This window comes from Alexandromys fortis, unplaced genomic scaffold (genome assembly GCF_014885135.2).
Source record: "Alexandromys fortis isolate MF-2015 unplaced genomic scaffold, M_Fortis_MF-2015_v1.1 scaffold_0, whole genome shotgun sequence".
NCBI lineage: Eukaryota > Metazoa > Chordata > Mammalia > Rodentia > Cricetidae > Alexandromys > Alexandromys fortis.
Window position 1 is genome coordinate 18,375,828 of NW_026067949.1, and position 14,787 is coordinate 18,390,614.

Sequence of the window (14,787 nt, forward strand, 5' to 3'; positions counted from 1 at the left end):
TATATCACCTGATTATAATTGTGTAGTAACTTTGCCATCTTCCTTTGTCACAGAAAGCTAACCAGTACTATTTTAGTAATATACCACAATTCTGCCTAGTCCTTGCTATAAAGGAAGAAACCTTGTTTCGGCCATGATTTTATAGGAAACTAATTATGCTATGTTTTTGATTGTAATAAAACTTTGTAAATACAATGTTGCTAAGATAAACTTTATAAACACAACAATGAATAGTTTGGTGAATTTTTTTTTAGCTTTTTAATTCACATTAAATTCTATTAAATGATTCAGTGTTAGCCTAAGGTTTCTGTATAAAACTTTTCAATGATGTTCTACTTTCATTTTATTTGTGCAGACGCTGGAGCTTCTGTCTGATAAACAAATTAAGAATTGACCCCAATTAGGTATTTGCAGAAAGTATTTCTTTTATATAAGTTTGCAGCAAGTATTTCTTCTATATAAGTTTGTAGCTGTGATTCATCCCAACTCTGAAGCCAACCTCAGTAGTAGTGAATTCCATAAAATTTTAGTGTGAAAGATTATTGCAAAGATAGTGAAGTAATAAATATTTGATTTCCTCAGAATACCATATTTAAGTATGATTCATTTTTTAACCAAAATATGCTTTCTCTATTTTAGTTCTCTCTGTATTTTTAAACAATTCTGGGGATCTACTCATTTTTGGGATCAATTTTTTAGCTTTCCTTTGTTGTTGTTTGTCTTAGTGCTCCAAGGTTCTCAGGACTATTAAACAACAAAAGTCCTACAGTCATCTGCTTTTTGTTGATTGTAACATTGGAGACAAGATAATCTTTGACAAGTAGTTCCTAGGAAACTAGAGAGAAGTTAACATATCTCTTTGCCTGAATACAAGTAAATCTAAATGCTGTTTTTTTTTTAATCTGAATGCTAGTGTGAGGGTCTATTAATTCTGTGATCATGGGTAAGGATCTGCTCCTCTTTGTGTGTACTACTTGGATTATATGATATGGTTATTATAAAATGATAAGAATCATAATTTTAAATTGACAAACATTATATTCTGTTTTATGCTTAGTGAAGTACCTAAAGCTATGGCACTTTCTTTTAAACTTTTACTTGAAAAAAAAAATAAGCAAATTGGAGTCATTGAATGGCACAAAACATATATTTGAATACAATAAAAAGACACAATATTGAGAAAATTTTCTGTAAATTTTTAGATAGACGTTCAAACAAAAATAATAGTTGAACTTAAGGGAATTTTAAAATTTGTCATTAAAAACAACAGTATTATATTATAGAAGTATTCCTTACTATAAATATAGCCCTTCCAAACTAGGAATGTGTACCTGATTGATCTTACCTTTTATCTAATTCCTACTTTAAACTTTCAATGAAGTTACTTTCTTTGGTCAAGTATTATTAATGTCAAATAATGCTTTACCAAAATTAGAAAAAATGATTTTTCACAGAATACCACACTATATTCTTTCAATAGTAAATTAAATGTGTGTGGCTTCAGTTACTTCATCTGTGTCACCTGTAAAGATTTTTCAGTAACCTTGGCCCAAGGACATATTCCCTGAGGTGGTGGCAATTGCAGAGTACTGCTGTCGACTTTAAAACCATCTTTCTTCTGTAATCCTTTCCATGCAGTATTCACACAAAGACTAGTGTTCAGAGACAGAGTTCTTTGCCTAGACTAGTGCAGTCTATGCCTCCCTCTTTCAGGTTACCTTCATCCTGGATATCTTTGATCAAAAATCCTCCTGCTTTTAGAATGCCTCAGGCAAGGTGAGTCTGACAGCCACCAATGTTTTCCTGACAATTCTCTTCCCCTCTCCCTCTTTTGAAGCCATAACTTATTGTGTCTATATAGTAAGTTCCTTTTGTCTGCCCTGTCTTTTGGTCCTCACTCCCTTGCTTGAGTCACACAGCTGGCAGAATGTCACATTTAGCATCTGGAAGAGTGTCAGCATTCTTTTGCCATTTTCCTCCCGCTGAGGTGAGACTGGACCATCAAATGAAATGTGTAGTGAATCACAATAGGGCCAGAAAGAAGATCTAGAGCAGCATTGGAAAGTGTGGTGTAGTGAGGCATTTGAAAGTTCTTATTGTTGTTGCAAATGGCATGTTACCAGAGAAACTACCATCCTTTGAGATTCTAACCTACACAGATCCACCTAGTATGGATTCAGCAACAGTAAAACTTAAGTGGTCTATCAGCAGAGACCTGTGAGGCCACATCTTTAGCTCAGGGTAAAAGGATTGAATTTTTCAGCTTCTTAGCAGCTTACATTTCATGACAGTGCTTAGTTTCAAAGAGAGCCCTGTATTTCACAAGCTTTGTATAGCTGAAACACTCAGAAAATTATTTTATGATTTTACCAACATTGTCTCATTGACTCTTGGAATAAATTTTTTTAATTATAAGTCTGAATGTATTTTTGTGACAGTTTGAAAAAAATGAAGGAAAACCTGAATAAATCATATGCCTCAAATCAGAGAAAATGTAACTTTTGAAACCTGGAATCCCTTCTTGGCAGAGCTGATTTTGTATTCAGATTGCTTGAGCTCAAGAAGCCTCTGGATGAAGAAGGAAAGAGAAAAGTGTGAAGGCTATGCTCCTCAAACAAGGATGTAAGACTGATAATGAGATCCAACCATCTCCACATATCCTTGTACCAATGCCAGTACCAAAATTCTTGGATTGGATGTTCACAATTTTTTTTTATAGAAAATTGGGTCTTTTTTTCCTCCCATATCATCTCTGTTGACTTCTTCAATATATTGAATCAATCATAGATTACTTCTCATACCTGAAACAGTGAAAATTCTCCATAAGCAGGTATGTGGTATAGTGACAAGTAAAATTGACCTTTACTAAATTTATACTGAGAATATAGACTTTTGTCTATTTTTTTTAAATTGTTTTGTCATATGTCCATTATAAATCAAAATTTCTTATTTGAACTGACATTGTCCCTTCCAAGAGTCAAAGACCACCAAGAACACAACACCAATCATGAATATTCAGCCCTCCTTTGACTTGTTCATTCGAGCTGTCTAAGAGACTCCCAAAACCTTCCAGGATATTTCTAGTGCTTTTGCTAGTCTTCTAGAAGTAGAAGTTACATAACTGATCATTTTATATGTAGCGACTTGAGTCCCTTGAACTGAAACTGACCTGAATACCTTCTCTTGAGCATGAGATGTCATGGTAACTGTTTGTACCACGAAAGCTTCCAAAACAGGGAAGCAATCAGGATTACTACTAAGCTTTAATATCTATGACCCACAACCATAACCAGTGAGCATAGCAGGTCAAGCCTCAGGGTGAAATAGTATCACCATATATTGGCAGTAATCAAAAGCTATTATTCCTTTAAAAACGGCGGCGGCGTGGGTGTGTGGACAAACACAGGATAGACGAGACGCAAAAGGAAGAGACGGACACGCGGCTCCCACGTGGGTGCACTTTAATGGGGAGGGGGGGCACAATAAGGGGTGGGACGCGCAGACACACAAGGGTTGGGGGAGAAAAGGGCCGAGAGAGCGAAACCTCGNGGGGCGCAAGGTTATCTGGGAGGAATGACCTTCACTTGGGCGCGGCCAGCGCGCACACAGGTGACGGTAATCCAGGAGAAGTCTGGGAGCTGTAGTTTCCAAGGAATAACAAAAGCTCTCTAAATAGACTTAAGAGCTGTTCAACCAGGAGGAAATCCTACTTTTAACTGGAAATCTAATCAACTAGACAGTGGTAGTGATATCACAGACCTTGGATTAAACCCTTCAAACTACCAATTAAAAAAAATAGAGCATTATCCCATACTGCACTCTAAATATTTGTCCTTATACATACAAATAGGTATAGTCATCAGCTGTCATCAAGGGAGCTTCTCTTTGCAATTGATGAACACCACGACAGAAAACCACTAAAAATCTTTCTTCTTTGAATATTGTTGTTGATGGAGTCTACAAATTATGAGATCACTGGGGTAAAAAGGATGCATTATTTTGCTAGAAAAAAATCATGTTCCTTTATTACTTTGCAAATGAAAATCATTATATAATAAATGATGTTCAAAAGCTAGATCGAGGCTCTGGGCTTTAGTATATGAAGTCAGAATCTGAGTACAGGCATTTTAGCTCCAATGTCCTGAATCTCAGTTTCCTGTAACTGCAGTAAGACATTACTTCAAACTAGAGTGTTTGAAGTAATAGAAAAAAAAAAAATAGAAATTAATTCTCTAAGTTTTTCTCCTAGAAGTCAAAATGTGGGAAGAGTTATTCACCCTTTGAAACTCTTCAGGGAATTCTTCCTCATCTAGTCCAAGCTCAGCTGGTGTTCTTCCATCTCTGGCATGCACTTCTTTGCAGCTGCATCCATCTATCTTTGCTAGCATGCAGTCTTATATTTGTGCTTCTGCTCATCTTTATGTCCTTGATTGGGGGTTGGCCCTACTTCAATATCACTACTAATTATGACTCTATTTCTGAAGATAGATGCATTAGGATTTACTGAGTGTTAGGGTTGTGCCATATGCATTGGCGGCCAAGGAAGTACATGACTCAGCTCACGGTATTGCTATATATCTGAATCATTTTATCTTAAGGTATATAAATTTTACCTTATTGGTTTAACATGATCACTGTTCACTGTTTATTAGAGATTAAAACAAGCAAACTTCATAGTTATGACACTTACATTCTTTCTTTTTCTGCCTTTATTTTGTAATATATCATTTGATATTAAAATAGTTTTAATAAGTATATAACTAATTTTGGTTCATATTTTTAGGTCATGTTGCTTAATAGAATTTTTTCATAATTAATAACTTAAAATATATATTTAACATCTCACAGACTATCAAGTAAGAAATCAGTATGCATTTGTATTACAACTATCTTTCTCCCAAATCATTTTATTTTATACCATTTTATTTAATACTTACTATTGAAACTCAGCAAATAATTTAATATTGTAGAAAGAAATAAAATGATGATCTTATATAGTAGCTTCATAAGGAAGATTTTTACATGTAGATTTTAAATAGATTTCTGATAGCAAGCATTTCTTACAAGAATAAAGCTATCAAACAGCTCAAACAGAAAATTATTATCCTGAAATTAGAGAGTATGAAGAATAATTAAATTACATAAGTGTCAATATTTGGAATATTAGTTGTATCCACAGTGTTAGGAATCCCATAATGCTAACTGTTCTCGTTAATTTAGTTCCTAGTCTGTAAAATATTTTTTTAAGCCATACATGAGAAAACATTTAAATTTCTAAATACCAATGACACCTCTGAATAGCTTTTAACCCATAGGCATTTCTTAATATTTTGTATTACTTCAGCATTTTTAATGTAAGATATTTGCTAAATAATATTAAATACAACTGACATTGCCTCAAACTTTCTTTAGGCAATAACTAGTCAGTTCCTAAATATATACATATATAAAAGTTACATTCTTACTGAAAGTTATTTCAAGAAATGTCTTTTGTAGAAGAAAATACACTAATTTAATATTCCATCTTTATTTATTTTTCCATAATTTCAACTTCTCTATACTTTGTTTTAGAATTCTTTAATTCTAACAAAGATTTTTGAGCATATGATCTGTCAGGTTTTTAAGTAATTGCCATAATCAGTATAATAAGCCTAGCAAGAAGCAATAAAATCAATTTTTCCTTCCTAGTTTATATAATAATTGTGAGAGTGAGCTAAACAAAATGGTAACAAAAAGCAATAGGTTACAGAGACAATGAATATGAAAAGGAAAACTTCAAAATTGATTTTTAAATGGCAAATAAAGGTTCTGTAGCTCCTTGTACAGTGATGTGTAGAAATTTAAAGTGTCCATATCTTCTATATAACAATAGGTAAAGGACAATACTAGAAATTGTAATATTGTATAAAATGATCCTCTCAACTGTAAATATTTAATGAACCCTAAAGAAAATTGCATGAAAAAGTTTGAAAGTATATATTGCTGACTTTTTTGAACAATATATATTCCTATTTTTTTGAATTCCTATTTTTATGAATACTTAATAACACACAGAAAGAAGATTCTATTTCAGTGTCTCACAATGAATATATGTTATGTTCTGCTAAATATGAATGTGCACATTTATGTAGTGCACTAAAATTTCTAGGACCTCCTCAGCAAACAGTAGTTCATTAGGTTTAAAGTACTTGGCAAGAATTCTCTCCGATTGATTGTACCTTAAATTCAATTAAATAGCTGTTGTTTTTTTTTAACCAGTGTAAGTTCCACTATTTGACGTTTATGCATGCTTTATTTTCTCATATCATTCATTATCTTTTAATAACATAGAATAGATATTATCATTTTTATTTAACATAAAAAGTAAAAGATAGAGACAAATGTTATTCCATTCATTCAAATAGGTACATGGAGATAATGAACTTAAAATTAGTATTCATACCCACTATAGGAGAAAATTTACATATGTAAATTTTATCTATACTTTATATATACTCTCTCTATATAAATGTGCATATATGTAATTTTTATTATATGGAGAAACATAAGATATAAGATACTTGAGCAGAATGTGTAGCTATATGTAGTGGCTAGTTATTGAGCAAACTTTTTCTTTTTTCTCCTCTTATTTTTTGCTTCAGTTTCTTGCTTACATGTATTCTCCTAAGAATGCCAAAGTCCATCAAGTGCGAGGCTTGTTCATTTTGTAATCCTTTCCAATAAGTGTTTTACACATTTTATTCAGTAGCTGAAGCATTTTGGTTCTCAAATAGAATCTATGTCATTATTGATTTCTTTCTCCTTTCTTAAGAGGAAATCAACTTTCCCACTTGTGTTTATTTTTGGAGGTTAATAATCAGATTGAGTGGTCAAGGGGATGTTCGCTTCTTGTGGCTTCTGTGCACAGGGCTGAAGCTTCCGGTCATTCAGGGAGGCATCAGATGTGAGGGCATGCAACTCCCATTTTGAGGGTAAGAAATGAGCACATAGGTAATAAGGAGACAAGAAATCTGAGAATATTTATAGCAGCTACAATGTTCAATTTTGACCTAAGAGATTTCCCAGAACAGCAGCTCAATTTCACACGGAAGATTTATAAAGGTTCAGATTGGCCTCTTGCAATCAGAAATCTGCAACATTTATATATTTAATTTCCTTTTGCTGTCTCCTACGTCAACCCTGTTATTGTGATGTAGCTACTGATAACGGGGACAAAGCAGGTGGGAAATTTCATTAGCCCTAAATCTATTATGAGAGGCTCCCTTTTGATCCAATCAAAATCCCAAAACTTTTCCTTTAAATGAAGTTTTTGTCTTCTAATCTTGTAATGGGAAAGATCTCTTAAAATTCAAACTGTAATACAATTCAATTTTAATCTTTTGAGACACAATGGACTTTGATTAATTAATAACAGATTGACCTCAATCTTCTCTCTTCATTTTGACAATCAACCCAGGAAAATTCTTACTCTGATTTGAATGGCTTTTCACATAAATATACCAATTTTGTGGTTATCACTTTTTGATTTAGAAATGTCCTTTTTTATGTATTTTCCTTCATAATGTCTCAAATTCCTTTCCACAGTTTGGAAGAACTTATACAAACTTTCATTCTCAGAGTCAAACTTTCTTAACCATATCTAAATAATCATTTGCTATATAATCTACATTTATTTTAATTAGAGTAAAACCATAATTTAATGGTGCTGTAGTGTTGGGGTTATATACTTGTTGTTTATTCCTTTTTGACAAAGTCAGATCCCCAGAATAACTTTAATTCTCATATCTCAGCCTCCTCAGTGCTGAGATTAAAGGTATGAGCCACCACACCTAGATCATGTCAAAGTCTTAAGAACAATAGTTTCACAAAAACATTTCTAAGATAACTGATCATTTTGTGTTCCCTTTTCTTTGTGAGTATAGTCTATAGATGACAAATATTAGTCCTGGGATGATGTTACTGCTATAAAATTTATGTTTTCATCACTTTAAATTCATTTATTGAAATACTGTCTTCTAAGGAAATGTTATTCTCACCAGCTGGAAAGATGACACATTCAAGAAGGTCAGAGCTGTGTAAGGGAGAAACAGCTCCGAAGACAGCACTTGTACTGGTATCCAGATCATTAACTTCTCTGGGCATGGAAGACGAAGAACGAAATTCCTATTTTTGCAAGCCATGTTTGCAATCCACCCTGATTATACAGCTTGGCTGTAGAAGCCTGAACAGACTAAGACAGCCCCCAACCATCAGCAGAGGTCTTTGAAACCATATTTCACGTCTCAGATTGATTAACCTCAGGCTGGAAGGGTTGTTTGGCTGTGCTTGACCTTTAAATTTGCCTGCAAGGTTTTCAAGGTAGAGGGAGGGACATGGAAATTCAAGGCACAAGAATGATTTGAAATGCTTTTGCTAACTTGAAGTAATATGTTGCAAAGAATGCAGGCAGCTTCAGAGCTAAGAATGCCTTGCTGAATATTAGGAAGGAAAGGATGGCCACACAGTTTTCTTACTTCAAGAATTCAATTTTGTCAACAAGTAAATGTTTTTATTGAGAATTATCCCAAGAAGAGGCAGATAAGAAATCAACCTTAATGACATCTTGATAACTGTCTGATGATAGAGACAATGAGAAGAAAACTCAGTCACAGAATATTGGACTTTCGATCTACAGAATTTTGATAGAGTCAGCATTATTCCTTTAAAAACGGTGGGGTGGTGTGTGTGGACGAACACAGGATAGACGAGACACGCGCAAAAGGAAGAGACAAGACACGCGGCTCCCACGTGGGTGCACTTTAATGGGGAGAGGAAAACACGATAAGGGATGGGGTGTGCGAGACACACAAGGGTGGGGGGCAAGAGAGAGCGAGACCTCGTGGAGGCTCGCTTTTTAACGGGAAGCGCAAGGTTATCTGGGAGAAATGACCCGCACCTGGGCACGCCCGCGTGCACAGGTGTCGGTAATCAAGGAGGAGTCTGGGAGTTGTAGTTTCCAAGGAATAACAGTCAGTATTTAAGTTGCTTAGTTCTTGATAAATTATCTCATGCCAATAAAAATCTAATGCATCATTTTTTTTTTCCAATTAGCAGGAAAATTTAGTAATGTCTGAATAGGAAAGACACAGTGATCCATCATTTTCTTTCAGGGAGGAGACATCACACTTCAACTTAAGAAAACCCCTTTACAGTCCAGGTCTTTTATTTCCTTTTGTACATCAGGCCATGACTTCGAACGGAATGGGCTCCAGCAGCTCAGGCTCCTTCCTGTTATTCCTCACAAAGTGTGCTTCTCTGGGTGGAGCAGGCTGGAGCTTTAGTTGAGCCCAGGGGCCCTTCTCTTTGGCTTCCTTTTTCTTCTGGTTGTTCTCCTTCACCCACTTCGGGAAGCTGTCTTTGCTCTATGCGTGCTTGATGTGTTCAATCCGCACATTAATTCTCGTGACAAGAATCTTGCCCTTAACTTGCTTGTTTACAATGATATCCAGAGCATGTTGGGTGACATTGTAGACTCTTTCGGTTTTGCCACGGTAACATTTTATGGGGCATTTCTTTTTGAACAGTGCCTATTCCCTTGATATCTTCAATATCACCCTTCTTGTAGATTCACATGTACGTGGCCAAAGGAACAACTCCATGTTTCCTAAAGGGCCTAGAGAACATACAGCGAGTGCCCCTCCTCTTTCCCTTTGTGTTTGTCATTTTGGTGAGTTACTGAAAGATGGCTACCCCTAATGTATTATTATTATACTGGGCTATAGTGAATATTTTTAAGGCATTTCCTTTGAAATACTACTGATACTCATATCCTATTTAATTACTTAGAATAAATCCTTTCCATGGTTAGTCAAATTTCTATCAATAAATCAAAATATATTTCTTAGAAGGATCTCTTAAGAGTCTAGAGGTCACCTTTAATTTACAAAAGCACGTGATCCTATCCATTTTATTCTCTAAGGATCAAAGGCAGATTTTATAGGATGATACTCTGGGAAATAATACTATAACAAAATGAATTTAGCATATATGGACCCTATTTCTATACATAATAAAAGAAATTACTCTATTTTGTTAACATGATCAAAAAAATCTAAGAAACTCAAAAGTAACAAACATAATTTTTTGTGAAGCAAAATAAAGAACCAAACTGTTGTAAAAAGGTAATTAACCCTAAATGTGTTCATTCCAGAAACATAAGAAGAATCATCTTAGAAGTGACTTAGTGTATGATTCTTCAGAGGAGGTAACATTAGGTAATGTGTTTTTTGTACCCCTTTAACCATGAGATTAAAAGTGGCTCACAGGAGGCCAGGTAACAAAGGGAAATTGTAAGCAACCCCTTTTGAATAAGGGCTCTTTTGTCAGAGAGAGTCCTGTTGTAAGGAGTAAACCTTTGTTATTTGATATTCTGGAGTGGTCTGTCACCAGAGTGTGAATTACTCTCTTCACACTGAGAATTTGCTCCTTCTCCAGTGTTCTTCAAGTTAGTTCAAAACAGGCTCCTGAGAAAAATGACCAACCTGGGGATTAGCTGAAAGTCAAACCATAGCCAGACTGAATTGTATTACTTTCTGGAGAGAGAGCAAAACTCAAAGCTGATGAAAAGATGCCAGAAGGATATAGGTACCCTGATCTAGTTTGATTCTGTTACTGTGATAAAAACACTCTGACCAAAAGCAATTTAAAAGAAGAAAGCCTTTGTTTTATCTAACACGGTAGAGTTCTTCAATGAGGGAAGTCAGTGCAGGAGCTATGCTAGGTGTTCTTGTTGATAGACTAACTGTCCTGTACTTGAAGACACACACTTAGAAGATTATGATTAACTATCTTTCTAGTTGCCCAGAATGTACTTCCTAGGGATGGTACTGCCCACTGTGGGCTAAGCCCTCCTTCATCCCTTAATTATCAAGACAATTACTCAAAGCCATGTCTACAGGCCAGTCCGCGCTAGGCAATTCTTTTTTTTTTTTTTTTTTTTTTAAATTACCGCCTCCTCCCCGTTTCCATTTCCCTCCTCCTCCCACACATCTCCCCCTCCCCACACTTCCTTACCCCTCTCCCCCTCCCCCCACTCCATTCCCCCTCCCTCTCGAGAATGATGAGCAGTCCAGGTTCCCTGCCCTGCGGGAAGTCCAAGGTCCTCCCACTTCTATCCAGGACCAGGAAGGTGAGCATCCAAACGGGCTAGGCTCCCACACAGCCAGTTCATGTATTGGTATTGAAAACTAGTGCCATTGTTCTTGGCTGCTCATCAGCCTTCATTGTCCGCCAGGTTCAGGGAGTCTGGTTTCATCCCACGCTTATTCAGTCCCAGTCCCGCTGGCCTTGATGAGCTCCCAATAGGTCAGTTCCACTGTCACAGCGGGTGGGTGCACCCCTCATGGACCTGACTTCCTTGCTTATGTTCTCCCTCCCTCTGGGTCTTAAGAGCTTAGTTCGGTGCTCCAATTTGGGTTTCTGTCTCTATCTCGATCCATTGCCAGATGAAGGTTCTAAGGTGATATGTAAGATATTTATCAGTATGGCTATAGGATAGGGTCATTTCAGATTCCCTCCACTCAGTTGCTCAAGGTACTCGCTAAGGACATCTCCCTGGACACCTGTGAGCCCCTCTAGAGTCAAGTTTCTTGCCAACCCTAAGAAGGCTCCGTTAATTAGGATATATATATTTCTCTGCTCCTGTGTCCACCCTTCCTTTATCCCAACCATCCCATTCCTCCAATCTCCCCCCAATCTCCCCTTCTCACGTTTCTCACCCCATTTCCCCTTGGCCCCATGCCACCTCATCCCAAGTTCTCAGTTTTTGCCCATCAATCTTGTCTACTTCCCATATTCAAGCGGGTGACTATGTGTTTCCTTTGGGTTCACCTTCTTATGTAGCTTCTCTAGGATCACAAATTATATGCTCAATGTCCTTTATTTATGGCTAGAAACCAATTATGAGTGAGTACATCCCATGTTCGTCTTTTTGGGTCTGGGATACCTCACTCAGGATAGTGTTTTCTATTTCCATCCATTTGCATGCAAAATTCGAGAAGTCATTGTTTTTTACCGCAGCATAATACTCTAATGTGTATATATTCCACACTTTCTTCATCCATTCTTCCATTGAAGGGCATCTAGGTTGTTTCCAGGTTCTGGCTATTACAAATAATGCTGCTATGAACATAGTTGAACAAATGCTTTTGTCATATGATAGGGCATCTCTTGGGTATATTCCCAAGAGTGGTATTGCTGGGTCCAGGGGTAGGTTGATCCCGAATTTCCTGAGAAACCGAAACACTGATTTCCAAAGTGGTTGCACAAGATTGCATTCCCACCAGCAATGGATGAGGGTACCCCTTCCTCCACAGCCTCTCCAGCAAAGGCTATCATCGGTGCTTTTGATTTTAGCCATTCTGACAGGTGTGAGATGATATCTCAAAGTTGTTTTGATTTGCATTTCCCTGATTGCTAATGAGGTTGAGCATGACCTTAGGTGTCTTTTGGCCATTTGAACTTCTTCTTTTGAGAATTCTCTGTTCAGTTCAGTGCCCCATTTTTTAATTGGGTTAATTAGCATTTTAGAGTCTAGTTTCTTGAGTTCTCTATATATTTTGGAGATCAGACCTTTGTCTGTTGCGGGGTTGGTGAAGATCTTCTCCCAGTCAGTAGGTTGCCTTTTTGTCTTAGTGACAGTGTCCTTTGCTTTACAGAAGCTTCTCAGCTTTAGTAGGTCCCATTTATTCAATGTTGTCCTTAGTGTCTGTGCTGCTGGGGTTATACTTAAGAAGCGATCTCCTGTGCCCATCTGTTGTAGGGTACTTCCCACTTTCTCTTCTATCAGGTTCAGTGTGTTCGGACTGATATTGAGGTCTTTGATCCATTTGGACTTGAGTTTTGTGCAAGGTGATAGATATGGGTCTAATTTCAATCTTCTACAGGTTGACATCCAGTTGTGCCAGCACCATTTGTTGAAGATGCTTTCTTTCTTCCATTGTATACTTTTAGCTCCTTTGTCGAAAATGAGGTGTTCATAGGTTTGGGGATTAAATTCCGGGTCTTCTATGCGATTCCATTGGTCGACTTCTCTGTTTTTATGCCAATACCACACTGTTTTCATTACTGTAGCTCTGTGATAGAGTTTGAAGTCAGGGATGGTAATGCCTCCAGAAGATCCTTTATTGTATAGGATTGTTTTGGCTATCCTGGGTTTTTTATTTTTCCATATAAAATTGATTATTGTCCTCTCAAGATCCGTGAAGAATTTTGATGGGACCTTGATAGGAATTGCATTGAATCTATAAATTGCCTTTGGTAGAATTGCCATTTTTACTATGTTGATCCTCCCAATCCAAGAGCAAGGGAGGTCCTTCCATTTTCTGATATCCTCATCAATTTCTTTCTTCAATGCTTTAAAGTTCTTGTCAAATAGATCTTTCACTTCCTTGGTTAGAGTTACCCCGAGATATTTTATGCTGTTTGTGGCTATTGTGAAAGGTGATGTTTCTCTGATTTCCCTCTCTGCTTCCTTATCCTTTGTGTATAAAAGGGCGATTTTTTTTTGGAATTGATCTTGTATCCTGCCACTCTACTAAAGGTGTTTATCAGCTGTAAAAGTTCTTTCCTGGAGTTTTTGGGGTCACTCATGTACACTATCATATCATCTGCAAATAATGAAAGTTTAACTTCTTCCTTTCCAATTCGAATCCATTTGATCCCCTTATGTTGTCTTATTGCTATTGCTAGAACTTCAAGCACTATATTGAAAAGGTATGGAGAGAGTGGGCAGCCTTGTCGTGTTCCTGATTTTAGTGGGATGGCTTTGAGTTTCTCTCCGTTTAGTTTGATGTTAGCTGTCGGCTTGCTGTAAATGGCTTTTTATTATATTTAGGTATGAGCCATGTATCCCTAATCTCTCCAAGACTTTTATCATAAAGGGATGTTGAATTTTGTCAAATTCCTTTTCAGCATCTAATGAAATGATAATATGGTTTTTTTCTTTCAGTTTATTTATATGATGGATTACATTGATAGATGTTCATATGTTGAACCAGCCCTGCATCCCTGGGATGAAGCCTACTTGATCATAATGGATAATTTTTCTAATGTGTTCTTGGATTCAGTTTGCCAGTATTTTGTTGAGGATTTTTGCGTCGATGTTCATTAGTGAGATTGGCCTGGAATTCTCTTTCTTGGTTGCATTTTTGTGTGGTTTTGGTATCAGGGTAACTGTAGCTTCTTAAAAGGAATTTGGCAATGACTTTTCTGTTTCTATATTGTGAAATACCTTAAGGAGTATAGGTATTAGGACTTCTTGGAAGTTCTGGTAGAATTCTGCATTGAAACTGTCTGGACCTTGGCTTTTTTTGGTAGGGAGATTTTTTATAACAACTTCTAATTCATCACGACTAACAGGTCTATTGTGATTGTTCACCTGGTCCAGGTCTAATTTTGGTATATGGTACTTATCTAGAAAAGTGTCCATTTCTTTAACATTTTCCAATTTTGTGTCATATAGGCTTTTGTAGTAAGATCTAATGATTTTCTGAATTTCCTCTGTGTCTGTGGTTATGTCTCCCTTTTCATTTCTGATCTTGTTAATTTGTGTATTCTCTCTTCACCGTTTGATTAGTTTGGATGGGGTTTATCAATCTTGTTGATTTTCTCCAAGAACCAGCTTTTTGTTTCATTGATTCTTTGGATTGTTTTCTGTGTTTCTATTTTGTTGATTTCAGCCCTTAGTTTGATTATTTCCAGTCTTCTACTCCTCCTAGGTGAGTCTGCTTCTTTTTTTCTAGAGCTTTC

The 14,787-nt window shown here is 36.4% G+C and overlaps 1 pseudogene; it reads right to left on the minus strand.

Annotated features, from left to right (window-relative positions):
* Nucleotides 1-9,218: 9,218 nt before the first annotated feature.
* Nucleotides 9,219-9,702, minus strand: LOC126506564 (60S ribosomal protein L21-like; annotated as a pseudogene).
* Between the last annotated feature and the right edge of the window lie 5,085 nt (nt 9,703-14,787).